Source organism: Tasmannia lanceolata, unplaced genomic scaffold (genome assembly GCF_043159265.1).
Source record: "Tasmannia lanceolata isolate RefF3 unplaced genomic scaffold, GAP_Taslan_0.1 ptg000037l, whole genome shotgun sequence".
Taxonomy (NCBI): Eukaryota; Viridiplantae; Streptophyta; class Magnoliopsida; order Canellales; family Winteraceae; genus Tasmannia; species Tasmannia lanceolata.
Window position 1 is genome coordinate 9,762,069 of NW_027518714.1, and position 19,731 is coordinate 9,781,799.

General features: G+C 38.9%; 1 long non-coding RNA gene and 1 pseudogene across 1 annotated transcript; both read right to left on the bottom strand.

Moving 5' to 3' along the window:
* Positions 1-264: 264 nt before the first annotated feature.
* Positions 265-1,827, bottom strand: LOC143862444 (mitogen-activated protein kinase kinase kinase 20 pseudogene; annotated as a pseudogene).
* A 9,282-nt stretch (positions 1,828-11,109) lies between these two features.
* On the bottom strand, positions 11,110-18,368 carry LOC143862112 (uncharacterized). Its single transcript, XR_013240165.1, has 2 exons — positions 17,909-18,368; positions 11,110-11,362 (listed from the first exon to the last, which is right to left on the bottom strand). It is a non-coding gene; the product is annotated as an uncharacterized LOC143862112 (long non-coding RNA).
* Between the last annotated feature and the right edge of the window lie 1,363 nt (positions 18,369-19,731).

The window sequence follows — 19,731 nt, forward strand, 5'->3', positions numbered from 1 at the left end:
TCGGTTCAAGTTTTATTCACAGGACCTTCAATTTATAATGATATCCCTGCCTTAATTATATTGTTGGTTTCTAAATCTTGGAGACGAAAAAAAATTATAATTTTCTAGGAAATTTTTTTCCAAGAGAAAATTTTTCCTTGACATCCAAACAGGGCTTTAATGTCGGTGTTAAAACCCAATTTTTCTCAACCATACACATTCTGAGTTCATAAGCAAAATGGTTTGAAAGGATCATGCAATGCTACCCAAAGCAAAAACAAAACAAAACCAGATTAGTAAAAACTACTGTGTTTGTATTCCTTTGAAATGGAAGAATCAATACAATGAGTATGCCTAAAGAATTGTAACAAATCAAGCCCCTTATCTATCCTATAATCTGAAGAACTACACCTAATACTCCTACCACAACTACTACTCTCAAACTGTTCATGCTTCTCTGCAAAATCCAAACCAGGAAAAGACGGCCATGATAGGCCGGAAATCAAATTCCGAGCACCGGTAAGAACCCCTTCTCGATCAAGCCCATACTCATCAGTAACAGAGCTTGTACAATTACTCAATTCCAGCAATTCCTCCTTAAACCCAGACGAATTGCTAATTCGATCCTCATCTCGAACCATCATCTCTACAATTGCCAAAGAATCACTAATCATTGATGGGTTCACAATCTCTTGATCGATCTCCTCGTTCCCTTTTTCTTCTTGCTGAAAAACAGAGGAATCCATTTTCCTAGCAGTAACCCAATCATCATCCCCAAAAGACGACCAATTGGGTCCCTTTTGTCCCGTTGCTAGTTGCAAAATCCGATCCTCAGGCGAAGAACAAGAACCCCGTTCTCCTTTAAATTCCATTCCAGAACCCATATAAGACTCTGTAGAACACTGAATAGAATTCCACCGAGAGAAATCAAAAGCACTCCTTGGAGAAAAAAACTTATGACTTGCTAATGTAACCATCTCTCCTTCCACAATTGCATCATCTGTACTAACAAAGGGGTGTTTTAAGAGCATCTCAGCCGTCCATCTCTTTTCAGGATCTTTCACAAAACACTTGCTCAAAAAATCTCTCCCCTCCTCTGACAAACCTGAAGGAATCTCAGGCAACTCCTCACCAAACCCAATTCTCAACAAAAGAGCACCGACATCGGCGCCGGCCGGACACCTCCACGCCGGTTTCCCGGCGATCATCTCAGCCACCGCGCACCCAAGCGACCATATATCCGAAGGAGCCTCGTATTCGCTCCGGGCAACAGATTCCGGAGACATAAACAGAGGCGTACCCAATAAACAGAATCTTACCCCTTCTCCGATCAAATTCCGGCCGGCCCTTTTCGCTAATCCGAAATCCGCAATTTTCACACCTGAATTAGATACAAGCACGTTTTGTAACTTAATATCGCAATGAACAAAACCGTTCTCATGGATGTGTTTGAGCCCCCGGAGAATAGACCTGGTGTATCGCCGGACGTCGGATTCCGGCAGCCTCCCGCCGGATTTTTTAACCAAATCGGTTAGGGTTCCTCCAGGAACATACTCTAAGAAGAGATTGTAAATTCTATTGCCCTTTTCGGTTGTGATATCATCTCCATAACACTGTAGGATTTGTGGGCAGTTTTGAAGATGGGTCAAAATCTCTTTCTCATTCTGTAAAGATGATGATTGAGAAAGAGGGGCGGATTTCACGGCTATTAGGTTGTTGGGGTGGGTTTTTGTGATGAAAGTTGCTAAATTCACTGTTCCGAAGCTCCCTCTTCCCACCATGGCACCTCTTACCCACTCCATTTTTTTTGTGTGTTTTGGTTTGATGTGTTTTGCTTTACGCGGCTTCCTTGTTTCTGTTTATATAGAGGGTTTTAGTCTTCACAAACCCCACAAGGTAAGGGAAAGAAAAAGGAAAGAGTCTTACTTAGCGTTTGAAACGAGTAAAGGAGATGTTTTTTATTTTCCCACGTTGTTCTAGACGATTTTTTAGAACCGATGGTGTTTCAACACGTGTTATTCATCCTTGATTTACACCGATTTACTTAGGTTGATGCGTTTATCGGGTTTCCGCGGAGGCAGTTCGTGAAATCCCACTCTACTTTGTGCAAATTACTGAATAGCCACTGATAAAGTGCCGAAAATAATAAAATTATCTGAGGGGTAGGGGAAGCTTGATGTGGACCCACCAAATTGATTTTAGTGGTGGTCCTCTTACTTGTAGCAATGCCTTGCAATTCTCAACCTTGTATTTGATGTGTCCTATCTCTTGTGGGCCATAGTACCAAAATTTTGATGGTGAAGAGACGGCTAAGGTTTAATCTTAACATATTTTTTATCTTATTGTCATTGAATGGATGGTCAGGATCATCCATAATTCTTACAAGGAAAACACTTCCCAAATGGGTTTTCATTTGGAAAATAAAGACAAAAGTGGAATTGACCCACAATTTGGTCAATTCCACTGATTTTTCTTTTGCATTTCGTGGGTATAATACAAGCTCACTTCATTGTCTTTTGCACGTTAGTCACGGCATGGGATTTCGTCTTTTACTTCCAAGCGAAATCCAAATTTGATAGCAGCCCTCTAATTCTTACGAACGGTTCGAATCATTGATGGGCAACTAGGTTTTCTCCACACACACAAAAAGAGAAACAGCATCACAGTATAGTGAAACTACCGGTTAAGCTTAAGCTGTTGGAGAAGGTGTTATTAAATCTTTTATACTTTTAACCCCCTCCCCCACATGTTGCCCCTCTTTTTAGGGTTGGCCTACACATGGCCCCTGTCTTGGATTGTACCATTGCATGTGGATTTTGATATCAAGGAGTTTCTAACCTAGGCATTTGCTATCAATTACTTCAAAAGCTTAAGTAAGCTTTTCACCTTAATTATCAGCGTGGACCTGGGCTCTTACATGTGAGTGGCGTTTTCGTAGTTTTACTCATCGCCAAGGTTCTTTCTGGACTCATACTTGAGTAAGTCATAACGCCAGTCTCTCGAGACTGCGAGACCAGGAAACAGAAAACGTCACGTTTTCCGGCTGCTACCTCGAGTCAGCACGTGCTCGCGTTGTTTCTTATTTTTATATATTTTTTTAAAAAATACCACAAAAGAAAGGAGAGGCGAAACTGGTCTGGCCACCAACGACCGATACTCTTAGAAGTCACGTCACGTGCTTCTCATTCGGTGGCTACTTAACCTTCTCACATAGTATGGAAAAGACTTGGACACCAAGTAATTCCATGATAGGGTAATGATACCCTTTTATTTACCCAGAAATGACCCCACCTTCCCTTCCGAGTGGCTTCAATTCATGAGATTTTATATGCTGCTTACCCGCGTTAATCCAGTGTTTTTCCAAAAAAACCAACACGGCCGTTCAGTTTTATGGGCCATAACAAATATAGGCCGGCCAGCTTTATATAAAATAAAATCTCGTGTTTTCATAACTGATAAACCATGGAAAGATGTCACAAAAATATGCGGATTTTGAAATCCGGGATTTCTTTAAAATTGTAGCTAAGAGACTAAGAGACGAGAAGAAGCGGACCAACCGTTGTTTTTTACTTGTTTTTTACTCCTCACCCTTCTTTCCGTCAGCAAGAGCGCAGCAGATCCTCCTATATTTTCAAGTTTTAGAAATCTCAAGATGAGAGAGAGATTTTTAAAATCTGATTTTCTCACTTAAAATCCAAGAAACGCTGTCAGGACAGCAGACATCAGCTTGATCATAAACCCTCTTTTACATTGTTTTAGAACATCCCAAGTTTCCAAGTTTTAGAAATCTCAGGATGGGGGAGAGTTTTCTAAAACTTGAATTTCTTACTTAAACCCTTCATCTGTAGCCTACTTCCCCCACATCTCCCACATCTGCAACCAACTTCCATTGTAATATCCAAAATTTTGTACTTCCAAACTAAAGCCTGGATTCTAAAATCCACTAATCAAAACAGCCCCTAATTTTAGGATCTTGGATTTCCTCAAAATCCTGGATAGAAGACGCGAAAAGAAGAAGATCGTCTGTCATTTTCTGATTTCTCGTCCTTCTTTCCGTCGAGCGAGAGAGTAGGCGATCGTCCCGTATTTCCAGGTTTTAGAAATCTCATGCTAAAACCTGAATTTCTTACTTAAAATGCAGGATAATATATTGTAAAATTCAGAATTTTACACCACTTTCAAACCTTGGTTCTAAAATCCACATATTCAACACAACCCCTAAAAAGGTCAGCAAGGCTAAAACAAGGTGTGTGTGTGTGTGTGTGTGGGGGGGGGGGGGGGGGGGGGGCTCATTTTTCAACAGCCTTTTAGATATTGTTGTGTGTGAGAGGGGGGGGGAGCTCATTTTTCACCAGCCTTTTAGATATTGGGTTGAGAAAATCCGTCAGACAATCCGATCCTATCGTGCACAAATTAAACGGAAAAGTAGAATAAATAAATAAGCCACAAGATGAACAGCAAGATTTTACATGGTTCGGCCAAGCCTACTCCACGGGCGAGAAACACGATCTTCCACTACTCCACGGGCTCATTTTTCAACAGCCTTTTAGATATTGTTGTGTGTGAGAGGGAGGGGGGAGCTCATTTTTCACCAGCCTTTTAGATATTGGGTTGAGAAAATCCGTCAGACAATCCGATCCTTTCGTGCACAAATTAAACGAAAAAGTAGAATAAATAAATAAGCCACAAGATGAACAGCAAGATTTTACATGGTTCGGCCAAGCCTACTCCACGGGCGAGAAACACGATCTTCCACTACTCCACGGGCTCATTTTTCAACGGCCTTTTAGATATTGTTGTGTGTGAGAGGGAGGGGGGGAGCTCATTTTTCACCAGCCTTTTAGATATTGGGTTGAGAAAATCCGTCGGACAATCCGATCCTATCGTGCACAAATTAAACGGAAAAGTAGAATAAATAAATAAGCCACAAGATGAACAGCAAGATTTTACATGGTTCGGCCAAGCCTACTCCACGGGCGAGAAACACGATCTTCCACTATGAGAAAAACAATGTACAAGGATTACAATGGATTAATCGCAAACCCACAAACCTACAACTATTTTCTTGCTTCTCAAACCCAAGACCGTACACAAGAGATAACTCGAGAGATAAACCCGAAAAAGAACCCAAGAGAAAACCCCGAGATGAAAAACCTCTTCTCCCTTTGTCTCTCTTTTTCTTCTCTCTCCTTTGGCAGCCGACACACCAAAGACGTCTTGCTTCGCCGCAACCCAAGAGAACAACACTTCTCTTTTTATAGTTTAGTTTTCCCCAAAAGCTAAAAATAGAAATCTCTATTTTTGCCTTTGTCTTCCCACCAAGCAACCACCATGGGTGGGAAATAAGGCAACTTTCCCAACATATTGTGATAGATGGATAATTCATATCGAATCCACCTATGTCTTGGTCATGATTTGTTTGGACGCCTTACTGGTCAGGCCATATCTAGAGTGCTTATAGGATCTTTCTTTTTAAGCCTGGGTCACGATCCATTTTGAATCGGACAGTCAAACGTTTGGATCCTTATGGTTTGGGTCCATTGACACCACTGCCCACAATATTTGTCCATGCCCCATCCATTTGGATTTGGTTCCATCGGATCATCCAAGTCCATTGACTCCATACTTTCGATATGTTGATAGTCAGAAATATTCAAAATGAATCAAGAATATTCGGGAATAATTCCAATAAATCAGCTGATATATTGATATGGAAGGACTCAAATCATGCAATCTGGTCGCAAAGAAAGGGGTGCACCTGATGGAGCCCGTATGGAAAATCACTATATGTTTCATCTTGGGAATGAGTTCGGAGTCAAAAAACAGTTGGGTCCACCTATTTTCGATAAACCCCACCAGTACCATCAAATTTCTTCCTGGGATGGCCATTTATATATATATATATATATATATATATATATATATATATATATATATATATATATATATATATCTTTATTTATTTATTTATTTTTTATTTATTTTTTTAATTTTTTTTAAAAAACTACACAAACAATAGGTATAAGATCATTTGATCTACAACACATAATGCATAGAGGGGCCCAATAGATGAGTCGTTTAGATCATCTATCAAGTTACTTCCAATTACACTTGTACGATATATCAATTTAGAATAAACTTGAGTTTCGTATCATTTTCAATTGGGAAGTGATCGTCAATATCAAATCCACTCACAATGAACCTTATAACCATCCCCTGATCACAATCCACTGGTAATTAGTAGCCAAGCTCCTACATGTTATCATATTATCTAAAAACTGTAGGGGTACAACTTGGCTTGGGTACGGTCGGTTGAAACCAACCCAAAACTCTAAACTGTCAACCCAAACCGACCCAATCAGACTCTTAACCCAAAAACAGCAAACCCAATCCAACCCAACCTGAAAAATTAATATATCATCCTAAACCCCACTCGAATAAGACCCAATTTCTCAATTTGGGTTGTGTCGGGTCGGGTCGGTTTGACCAGGTTATGGTGATATCTTTCCCCTTTAGTATTTTATGTTCGAAAAAACAAAACAGAGAAATGGTAAAAAAAAATAAAAAATTAAATGTCATGTTTTTAAGTGGGCCGGATCAGGGAGAACCCGACCTGACTCGGGTTCAACTTCCTCACAGCAAGGCCTAGGAAATAAAGGGCTTGGATCTTTCTCATAAAGTGACCCACACTTGTAATTTTGTTTGCTCATATTTTTGCTTGGAGAAATATAGGCATCATCATATGACGTCCTGGGCGACGATTTACGCGTCACTGATGGCGAAGCGACTAATTTAATGTTTTTAGTTACAAGCTTTTTCTTTCGGAATAAAATATAAATATCTAAGAACATTGATTGTGGACGGTCCCTGTGTGTTTGTCTATACTCGACTAGACCACGTTACCTCTAAATCACCCCAAGGGCTACCGTTTACCTCTAAATCACCCCAAGGGATAGTCGTGTTAAGTGCACTAAACGGGTGGGTTGGTGGGCCCCACATGCATGCACAGAAAGAGAGAGCTCATGTTTCATGCACCAACGTCAGTAGCGTAAGAGGTTATTTAGTAATATGGTGAGGTGGGCCCGCCTCTCTAACTAATTCCCACGTGAAAATGCCTGACCATGATACCTAGCACAAGCAAAAGGCGGCCAATAACTGTTGTGGCCCTTACATTCGGACCGTTTTCTAACCAGACCTCCCCCCACAATTTTTACGGTTGTCCCATTTACCCACAAAGCCCCCCGTCCCACTTAAGAGCTACGAAAATACGTTGTGGGATTTTCCTCATCGTTGATAATTTATTATACGAGAAATTACCTTGCAAAAATATTTCATTATGAGAAATTATATGGTAGACGGCCGCGCATGAACGTGCAGCCCAAAAATACAGTGGGTCCCACATTATCTTGGCGATCCAAACCATTCATTTGTTGGGCCTTGACTTAGATAGATTGTTACCATAAAATCTAATTATTATCTAGCTGTGGGAATGTGTTTTTAGAGTTATGGATGTTAGTTATAGTGTATGTGTTTAGGGTAGTGGGTGTGTGTTGTGTGGGGAAGTGAATGGGTGATGTGTAACTACTTTGTATTAGTATATAAGTAGTTGTATTATAATGAAATGAGAAGAAGATGAATTTTAAAACAACAAAGGCAACTTTGTTTTGGAGGCTCATGGTTCCTCTCGAATCGAGCCATTAGGAGGTCCAATTGGCCGATTAGGCACGTAACATCTTTTAGTGTAGCCCTAAGTTAACTAAATCAGAATTAGTAGTTAATTAAACTGTTAGCTTTCTATTGTGGGTTGAATTCTTATAGTTCTTTTCTATATATAAGAGGAGTTGGTCTCTTCTGCTGCCATATAGTTGAACATAAGGAGATTTCTCCTATCATAGAATAAGTCATCAAGAGAGGCAGTAGAAGATCCAGCCAGAAAGATCACCCACCAAAGGTATCCAGGTAAGTTTCTCTAATCTTATTTTTTATTCTACTAATTTGCACGGTTAGATTAGTATAATTTCTAATAGATCTAGAAAATTTAATTGGATTGGGTAAGTTTCAATGATCATGGCAATATAGAATTAAAAGGCGTATTTGACTTATGTTAAAAATATTCAAGGAGAAAAGTATTTTGAAATATCATAGCTTTTGTAAGAAACACAATCATCATATAAATGTACCCATGTGTATGGTGATCAGTTTCATGAATATTGTTGACCACATTAGGTGAGGCCTACTGCGCTTTGAGAAATTTTAAGGGAAATAATATATTTGCGAGCCCCCTCGCTTTTTTTTGGGCCACCTGCTTATGCTGTAAAAGGGTAGTCGTAAACATGGTTTAAAATTTCGACCGAAATCCGAAATTTCGGATACCGGTGGGGACCGAAACCAGAATTTTCCAAAATTCCTTTTTTCGCCCTTTACCAATTTCGGATTGCGGTAATTTCGGTTTAATGACATTTTTTATTAAAAAAAAAAGTAATACAAAATTTCGGAATTTGGGTCCGGAATTTAGAACCAAATTTCGGTTTTTGGTGGGGTCCGAAACCGAAATTTTAAACCTTGGTCGTAAATACGCGGGGGTAGGGACATATCACTTCCCTATTTTTAACTAACTAATGACTTTTGCGCACACCAATCTTATGTTTAAGGACTAACAAGAAGGGAAGTGATATATTCATCTCCTTTTCTTCCCCGGTCTACCCCCTATAGTGCATTTATGACCACTCTTTTTACACTCCAAGGGGGTGACCCGGGAAGAAAGGGGGTGAATATATCATTTCCCTGATAAGAAATATTTGTCAACTGTTTAAGCTTCCAAGACCCCTCTCTCTCTCTCTCTCTCTCTCTCTCTCTCTCTCTCTCTCTCTCTCTCTCTCTCTCTCTCTCTCTCTCTCTCTCTCTCTCTCTCTCTCTCCTTAGTGTATGTTAAACTGCGTAATTGAGGGAAGTAGAGAATGGCCGGAGAAAAATAGAAAGGAGAAAGGCCGTAAGAAACACGTGAAAATGAAGTTAGAATACAATACTCGTGTGGCATTTGTCCGGAAAAGACCCTTTCTTCCTATTCAATTTAAATGATTGATTAAAAGCATGCTTTTCCATCCCATACACGACCCACCACGCATAACCCGTGCTTTCCGCCTCCATTTACTTACAAGTTACAACACAAAATACATAAAAACATTTCATATTACTTGCACTCTTAGCTTATATTACTTGTCTTGGAGGGAATAGCTCTGTGCCAAACTCCTAGCTTATATTACTTGTCTTGGAGGGATTTATTATTTGATATTGTGGACTCAGTGCTCGTGTGAGAGTTTCAGATCGTTCATTTATAGTGGTGGCCCACCACAGGGACAGACCATGGTAGACAAATAACTCCCTAAAGACGATGCTAACCATCTAATAGGGAAACATGGCAGTCATGAAGGTATGATGAACATATAATATTGTCTCCACATTGATCAAGAACGGGATCAGAGGGATAAAAACACTGCTAATTCGTATAGAGCCAGACATAGAGGATGATTCACATTTAACAAGGGCATATCCTTCTGGCGTCTACATGGATTAGGCTTTACTACTGTAAGGGAGGAAAAAGAAAGGAACTTCTCCGAGAATACAGGCCATGGTTCACTGTTCATCGCTTTCGCACAAATCTTGTTTGATAGGGTGTTGGCTTATTTGGTCTATGACTATGAGTTTTGTACTTTTGTTTGCTCTAGCACCGCATTTACTTCTACTTACGAAAATCATTCAAATATATACAGGAAGTGAGAAGTTTAGACTCAAATAGCTAGAAGTAAAACATATGAGTCAGAAATAGAAAGTTTAAAGTGGAAACTGCTCATCGTACCACTTCCTTTTCATGCGGGCTGGTATTTTGATAGTTTCATAGCTGATTCGCAACATGATATGTCATAGTGTCATCAAGTAACATGGGTTATGAAATGTAACGAGAAACATTCAACAAGAAAAAGCAATGTTTCAAAGAGCAAATATGGGCAAAAATGCAGCCCAAGTCCTGCTCGACTGGGAGTAGCATAATCAAGTACTCAGTTGATGCAGCCAAGTACTCGGTTGACATGGTTATAACTCGGGAAAGTCAAGAGTGTTTTGATTGATTTTGTAGGACAAAATGCGGATTCAGACAAGAAAAAAAAAGAAGAAACAAAGAAACAATCACTTCTACTTTAGACAGCGAACAAAAAATTGTTATGCTCACTTTATTTGGACGTAAAATGGGCCTACTTCACTAATCTCCTCTCCAAATATCTGATTCTTTAAGGCTCCATTTCCTTCGATACCATTCAGTCAAAAGAAAATATTTCTTAGACAATTGTCAGGAAGACATCCCCTTTCGGTAAATTTCTGTACATTGTCTCTTTTTTCCTGCGAGTAGGGGTTCAAGTGATTCAATGATATTCGCTGGGTAAAACTCCAGGAATAGCTGTGTATCAAATAATTTTTTTTTTTTTTTTTTTTTTGAATATTTGCCAAATAATATTTTTTTAAGATGACAAACTTTATTAAATGAAGATACAATTTTCAAAAAATGAAAGTGCAAACTGAACTAACGAGACAAGATGTCCGTGAAAAAGCAGAAAATAAAAACTATACAACTGTTTTAAAAAAAGTAAAATTCAAAATCCCATAGAACGAAATCAGTTGTCAGAAACGATAACTAGCAGATTCTAAAATGGAACAAGCATATCTACAGATTGAGTAACCAGCTTTCTGTTTATCTCTGCCAATAAATACCCTACTCAATCTTCACTTATATTTGCTGATTTCAAATCCCCAAGAAAGCCTACTAAAATCAAAGAAAAAAGCTTCTCTTTCGTACCAACATGACAACCCCCAACATTTCTTCACTCATGCATACACCATATGCTTTTTGTTCACAAACCCATTTGACACCCTTTATGATAAGCAGGAAACTTAAGGTTCAGTGACTTTTACGTTATAGTATTTCGGAGTTGTAATATTTCTACAAATAAATTACTAGAAGGTCACAGAATACAATATGAAGAAATAATCGACGGGCAAGAGATGCCAGTTCTTGGTAATTTAGTAGACGGGGAATACGAAGTATACAAAATGATACAGACAAAAGAATCAGAGAGAGCATGGTAGAAAACAGGAAAGTCCAATTGAAATAAAAAGAATTTCAGAATAGCTGAATCCATGATTAGTACTATATATGATACAAATATTTTATATTCTACCGGACCAGTGGCTTCATTCCCTTCTCCAAACACGAACTTTTGTCCTTCTCCGTGTCAAGTATTTCCAATAATACAATAGGGGCTAGAAAACTCTTTCATGTATAGTGCTGGAAGAATGCATAATCCTGTAGCAAGCATCACTTTCATCTCTGAACCTAGCAAGGAAAACATATGGTAAGGGCAAACTCTGGATCAACCCAAATAGAACAACTACGAGGCATAAAAGGTAATATTGTTGATGGAATCAGAATTGTTTACTTCACTATCTTCTTATAACCGCGATATCCCATTCCAAACAGCTAAACTTCCAACTTGATCAAAATTAACAAATGCTGTTTCGATAAATTATAATGCATCACTCCAAAATATTAAGCAAATTAAGCAGCGTTAGCTTTCAGATATGATCACAGCGATGAGCCAATAACAAAGATCTCTATCACCAACAACGGCTGTTGCTCAAATAGCACACAACTTGCACTGTGGAAAACCCATCATTAAGTAGAAATAGCTTATAAATACAATGACACTGATGAGACGATAGCAAAGATTTCCATCACCAACCACGGTTCGGTTCATAGCACACAATTCTTATGAATTAAACAATGACTTGCCCAAGTCAACCCAGTTTTGACAATACAGGCTAATCAGAAACTTGTTTGACTTGCTCCAGTGAAGCAAAAACTCCTAGAGTTAATCATTTACTCGTCTGAGTTGAGCCATTTTTTACCTAGGCAACTTCTTGACCAAGTACAAGCTTTTTAACATTGATTATGACATCCCAAACTTAGTCCTGTATCATGAAGTTTTTGTCTGTGTTCTTGCCATGAAACAAGTTACAGGGCATACTCTTTCATATGAATAACATGTATTTTCAAAAGTTTTAGTTTTGATTTCTTCATTTTAGCTGAAGGGTGCCTATGTGGACATTGACTTAATCAATAAGATTTAGGATTCATCAACATGGTAAAGAAATCTCTTACAGAGGGCAGACTTAATTCAAATTCTGAAAAGACTGAAAGAAGACAAATTTCATGAAAATGTCAGTGACTAAATCCTTCTAGTTTCTACCTAACCAGATCATACTACATTATTTTGAACAGACAAGAACTTCACAATCTGCAGAAAAATGATTGAGTTTGCAAATCCTGTGATTGGCTTAAATGATGTGGTGTGGTTTGTGTTGTTCCCGCATCATGCTTAGATCTACGCAAAACAATTGTAAATAGCGAGGATCCCACTGATAAACCCTTTCATATTCTATTGGACATGGGCTGGCATTGAGCATTTATGTTGAAGGCTTGAAATCTATGGCAGAAATATGAATAAATATTACGCCAGTAGATGCAGAAAGATAGGAGCAAGTACAGGCTAGTTTGTTTCAGAAGGTTTTAAGAAATTCGTTTATTTCATCTAGTTTAGCTTGCTTCACTTATTCCACTCATCCTATAATTTGTTATGATGTAGTCATAGCGGCAGCCTTTAGGAAGGATCAGATTGGGGTGATGGAGATTTGCTCTTTTTTTTTGGAAGATAACTAAATGAAGATTTGCTTTTCTTTTCTTTTCTTTATTTTTTTGTGAGATGGTAAAGATAGAATTATTGTGTAGGGAATTTAACCGGGTAGAACTCACCCCTAAAAGCTAGCCATTAGAGGGAGGGGGTGCCCATTCCCTTATAACCCATCCCCATCCATTTCATTTATCCGATGTGGGACTATTTGCTTTTGCGTGGAACCCCAACAATCTCCCCCTCCATGTGGAAGCAACATGGACAATCTCGCCCCTCCACGAGGAGGCAACGTGGGAACCAAAAGATACTACACCGGGGTTTCCGATATGTTCCCCGAAGGGACACTTCCGCCCTTGGAGGCAAACCGGGGTTAACACGACCTGAGCTCTGATACCATTTGTAGAGAATTTAACCCGGTAGGACTCACCCCAAAAAGCTAGTCATTAGAGGGAGGGTGCCCATTCCCTTATAACCTATGCTGCATGGATTCAGATTCGCGTGTCGGATTCGAGGTGTCGTATTCGGCAAACCCCATAAATTAGGATTCGTGGATTCGGTAATTTTTAAATATAATTAAATTTTAAAAATCAAAAATTATATATATATATATATATAGAGAGAGAGAGAGAGAGAGACAGAGACAGAGAGAGAGAGAGAAGTGTTTCTAGTTGCCGAGTAGAGATCATTCTCTAGTCCGGCGACCAAAAACACTTGGGTCCCACATTTTTTGTGGTGATCTAAAGCCTTCATTGATAGGCCCCATCATAGATAGGGTGTCCACAAAAAATCAGCTTCATAGGATCATCTTAACCCTTCCATTTGTGAAGCTAAAAAATTGACAGATTTGTGCCGATTTATAACCGTCCATTTTAAGCTCCACAAATCACAAAATTGGGATAATCCTATGGAGCTGATTTTTTGTGGACACCCACTCTATGTCAGAGCCCATCAAATGAATGCTTTGCATCACCCAAATAAGGTGGGACCCGTGTTTTTTGGTCGCCGTACAAGAGAATGATTTCAGTCGGCAGACTAGAAACACCTCTCTCTCTCTCTCTCTCTCTCTCTCTCTCTCTCTCTCTATATATATATATATATATATATATATATATATTCATGAAAATTTTGAGGGCGACGGATTGAGGCGTTTGACTTTAGAGTCGAAGGAGGAAGGAGAGTCGATCTTCTAGGGTCGAGGCGCAGGTTGTGCCTTCATATAAAAAAAGTTACGAAGAAAATATATATATATATATATATATATATATATATATATATATAGGATTCGCATATTAAGAAATATATATAAACACCCTTTCTTAATAACTATATATAAAAATATATATAGTTATTAAGAAATATATAAGATTCGCATTTTAAAAGAGAATCCGGTGAGTCGGATTCATCCGAAAAAAACAGGATTCGTGCGGGACACAGCTATTACAAGAATCCAGGTGTGTCCCACGAGAATCCATGTTCGATTCGCGTGTGGAGGCGTGTCGACACGGATTCGGCATAAGGGGGCAAAGAATCCATGCAACATAGCTTATAACCCATCCCCATCCATTTCACTTATCCTATGTGGGACTATTTGATTTTGCGTGGAACCCCAACATATTGAAAGATAAAATTGAAACAAAATTACAAATAGAATTACAGAAAGAAGAGATTCCTATAAGCGAGTAATCTCCTATAGGGAATTCTAGCATTTTGTGGGTGCTCCTGGCCTCAATCGAGAAAGCTATCCTTCAATAGCACTGGAATAATCCTATGACGACTTGTGCTAGATGTGATGGTGTGGCGCATTTGGAAGGAAAGGCACAATAGAATATTCAATGACCACCATGATCTAATGGGGAGACTAATAATGATGATAAAGATTGATTTAATCCAATGGGTAAGCAATAACAAGGCAATGTTCCCACTACCACAATGTTAAGGAGTTGGAGGACCATCACTTGGGAAAGAGCTTTACGTTTAAATCGAAAAACCCTGTTGGGAGATAGCACGCCAGTCACAGATAAGAGTAAGTTTTGATGGGAATTTGAAAGGGAAACCAGAATGAGCTGGAGTGTAGGTGTTTTTTTATATACCAACAGTGCATTGTATTGAAGGCAATTTCCAGTCCCACCAGAGAGTGTGCTTCAGATGAAGCGGAAGTGCATGCTCACCTTTGGGGCCTGCAGATTTTTGCATCAACAATGAATGAAAATCTGCTGATTGAAAGTGACTCCTCCAATGTCATTTCATTTACCCAAAAGGATTTCTTTTGGACCTTGGAGATTAACTGGTATTATCGTGGATCTCCACTTGTGTGGTAGGATAGCCCCGTCATTTCAGCATAAACCAAGGTACACATATGAGATGACAGATATATTGGCAAAGAAAGAAGTATAGAGAGAAGTTTTAATAGTAGAGGATGGAGTTCCACTTTAGATTGTTCAGTCTCTCTGTTTATTTTTTCTGTGTGGGTTGGGGTAGGGGGGATATGATTGAAGCCAATTTACCATTGCTGTCTTGCTTCTCATTATGGTTGGACATATCAGATCTATGATATTAGTTATGATACCTTGTTCTTGTAATTTTGCTGGGACAAATAGTCCCTAATTGGACTTATGTTACATCTAGTGGAATAAAACTTGTTTGCAACTGCTAAAAGAGAGAGAGAGAGAGAGAGAGAGAGAGAGAGAGAGAGAAGAAAAGGAATCACAAAGGGGCAGAGGTTGCCCCACACACAGAAAATCTATGAACACCCCCCTTTGGCAAGGGTGTTGGTTAGTTTGTTAGCTAATTACAAAATCTGGGAATATAAGAAAAGGAATTCACCATTGCTGTCGTGCTTCTAATTATGGTTGGACATATCAGATCTATGCTAATAGTTCTGATACCTTGCTCTTGTAGTTTTGCTGGGACAACTCGTCCCTAGCTTCATTATTGCACTTATATCAAGTGGAATAAAACTTTGTTTGTGACAGCTACAAAAAAAAAATAGAAAAGAAAAATAATTACGAAGGGGCAGAGGTTGCCCCTCCCACACACAGAAAATCTATGAACACCTCCTTTGCCAAGGATGTTTATTAGCTAATTACAACATCTAGGCATGTAAGAAAAGGGAAAAATTGCTCTAATATTGAGCTCTTTAAACTCATCAATCCCCCTGACCACGAAGAACACGGCAAGAACCCTCTCTAGCATACCTCCACTCAAAGGTTGCCTCCAAGGTCAGCGACAAAAAGTTTAAGGCTAGCTAATAGAGCACGAGCCTTTGGATCAATAGAATGCTTCCACCAATCAACCCAGAGAAAGATAGCACCACTGTCCCCAAGTAACCCGAAAACCACCCCCAATGCCCAATAGACCCAGATTACCCAAAAACACAATTTGCTTCAACATGTGGCATATGGCTCTATTGTTAAGCAAGCATGTACTCATCACATGTTCATCCCAACTTCTCTATGATTTGCAAGTAGTGGAAAATCACTCACTCCAAAAGGTGACAGTAGAGTTTGGCAGAGATAGGCGCAGAGATAGACCACAAGTCTAAGAGGCAAAGAAAGAGCACTTTCCCACTTCTCCACTGTGTGAGTAGAGGCTTTCTTCCACGCAACATCAACTAAATGTAAAGATTATCATCTTAAGGATATGAATTTCAAATTCTAATAGTTGTTTTGTAGTCCACTTTTTGTTTAATAACAACCTATGCTTTAATGCACATAGACTAATTTCTCAGCTTGCCTGGCATTAATCCTATTTGTCTTTCCGACTGCATGTACAAATGCTCCAACACACGGACACCATAGAACGCATATTTATTAGAAAAATAAATTGTGGCCCACTTTGTTCGAAGATCCAAATCGTTCATTTGTTGGGCCCCACCGTAAATAGGCTTCTCCCCAAATATCATCTCCATAGGATGATCCTAACTCTCTGGTCTGTAGATGTTTATATATAGTGTCGTAAGCCTATAGATCAGAGGATTATGATCATCCTATGGAGATAGTTTTATTAGCAAGGCCTATTTACGTAGGGGGCCTAACAAATGAATGGTTTGGATCTTCTAAAAAGGTGGGCCCAAGTGATTTTGTTAAAAATAAACTGTAAATGATGTCTGCTAGGTGCATGTATTTAAAAAAATGCAATCAGGCCTACCTTATGGGTGGCATGGGGGGTGAATGGGGACTTGCAGGGGGCGAATTTATCACTGCCCTTTTTATCAACTTCTTCACTCATCAAACCAGAAATTCAGCTACGCTATGAACACTTGTCCATGTTTTAGATAAGTGGGTGTAACCAGGATGCATCAACTTGGGCCGTGAATAAGTCAGATCAACTTAGCTAGATCATGTCTGCTAGGGAAAATTAGGGACCGGACAGCTATGTAGGTCATGTGTTTCACTACCCTTAAACCCCACCAGGTTTACACGCATTAATATCTTCCTCAACAACGTACTAGCCCTGCATTGTTAGGAAAGATAGTCTCTATGCACCAACAATGTGCCAACCTTCAAGAATGCCACATCAAGTATAGGTTTTTTCTCGCAACATTTCAAGCCAAATAGCTAGCAGTCACGCTTTGTCCAACATGAAAAGATTATAAGGTTTGAAGCCGACATTGTGATGGCCTCATCAAACATGTAGTTGTGACCTACGGCAAAGCTAGTACATCCATAGAAACTCTGAACTCACCAAGAACTACAACCCTACTTTCAGATTGCAAAGAATGAGTCGGCAATCATCTTTACGCTGCATGACCTAGAGCCTACTCGAGAGGTCACAGTAAGACATTAACAGGCCACAACATGTCTTGCAAAGACTAATCAAATATAGAGAGAAAAAAAACCTACCCCAAATCAACAATGAGCATAAGTCAGCATACCATTAGTGAATTCAAGCAGGAAAACCCATATATAAAGAAATGAAGAGATAAGATAAACAAAAGAAATAGCTTCCATTCTACATTCATCTACATATGCCAAACAATCTAAGATGGTAAGTTGAGAGCAATTTCTACACGGTTATGAGTTTGAACTTGAGTATTAACAACATTGGCATGCATATGCATAGTCAGATATAAGAAAAACCACCTCGTGATATCTGAATCTCACTACTAAAAAAAAAAACCCTAATGAAGAACAGCCAGAAAAGAAAAAATAAATAAAAATAAAAAAATGGGGCAAATCGTTTTATGTACTGACCTTTTGGGCACACGCCATCTGTGGCCTTCCAAGTAAAGAGCAGTGGAGAAAGAGAAATGGGCGCCATATGCAGCAGAAAAAGGAGCTAGGGTTCTAATGGCTGGGGACATGGACGAGGAAGAAAAACTCCCAAACCCTAATTTCTTTTTTCCCGTAAACCCTCTGTTGAGGCTCTCTCTCTCTCTCTCTCTCTCTCTCGCTGTTTGGAGAAGAGGGAGAGTGGGGTAGTGTTTTTATCTGCCTCTGCTAGGGTTTATGGGTTTACTGTTTTGGGTGGGAGACATCGCAGCCTTGTGGAAAGGAGAAAGCGCGAATCCCCAGAGAGAGAGAGAGAGGTTTTTTCCACATCCAAGGAAAAATTTTCAAATTGAAAATGGATCCCCGCGTCCAACTTTTGCAACGGCAGATGAGATTCGCCTCACTATGTCTGCTTTTTGTTTTTTCCAATTTTTTTTAAGGGTCTCTTTGTTTCGGACTTTCGGGGTAAGTTTGCTGTAAAACAAATGGAGGGGTAAAAGTTTGGTATGGTAAAATTTTACGCTCACGTTTGTTTTCAGCTGTTTGTTTGCAATTAGGAAAATCAAGTGTAAAAAATAGGCACTTTGTTTGGGCATTCCACCAAATGAGCTTTTGGTAATCATCACCACAATATACTATCTTCATTTCTCATTCTAAAACAGATTTCGATAAGAACACATCAAGTGCTATAGAGTGAAAAAAAAAAAAAACAGAGGCTGTTTCACCTCTTATTAAACATAATTTGGAGTCCAATAATTGGTTTTGGCATAATCTTAAACGAACACGGCCTAAGTGTGTTGCCTGAAATCAGACCATTCACTTTCGCATGAATGGGCCGAGATTAGTCTAAATGAAAACCAGTTTTTTAATCTTAATGATTTAGAGGAAAGTGAATGGGATTTCCAGCAACGTATTTAGTCGCAATGTCGGTGAAATTCAAGTGGTTAAGCACCAAATATAGAGGTGCGTTGTAACAGATCAAGAGCAAATTTTCGTTGAGTGAGGTGTAGGTAATCCTGTGTCCAAATAACTTCCATTCCCATTCCCATTCCCATTCCCATTCCCAGACAATAGTTAAAGAGAAGGACCAACAAATGATAGTGATTTAATGAACTGACCAAGCAAATGTTGTATTGCATTCCTAACATTTTAAACTTGTATTTCACAAAAATATCCATTTCTTTCCTTCTCCTTCTTTCCCTTGAATATGGAATATGAAAGAAATTTTTATAATTTAAATTGTGATGACCTCAAGTTTGTAACATCAAGGTGATTTGTTAAAATTCACACTTACTGTCAAAAGAAGTGGAATTTTATGGAGCTTTCAAAGTTGATTAATAAAAAATATGAACCTTCATTTATTTTAAATTTAAAACATAGTCAATGTTGCTCAGTTTGAAGCTTATTTTAGAGCAAGAAACTAGTATGCCAAAGACAACTAAAATGATGCCGACATTGGAACAGAATTGATATAGTTAAACTCTAGTAGCCAATGAAGAGATGAAATCTCTTTAAGCTACTTTAGTCTCTCATGTTGTGGTCTCATAGCTGTGAATTTTTCCTATTTCGCAATTATTCTCATGAGGATCATTCTTTAAGAATTCAACCTCACAACAAAAAATCATCTACAAGATTCCCTTTCACCTTCAGTACAACCTTGGCCATGGTGATATACGACTTTTAACAGCAAAGATGTCAGTCCTTGGTTTGGATCATGAACTGCCCAGTGTGATTCACGCACACTTAAAACTTACCAGAAACTACTGTGATGCGATTCATAGCTCACATCGGTAGTTCAGAGAAAA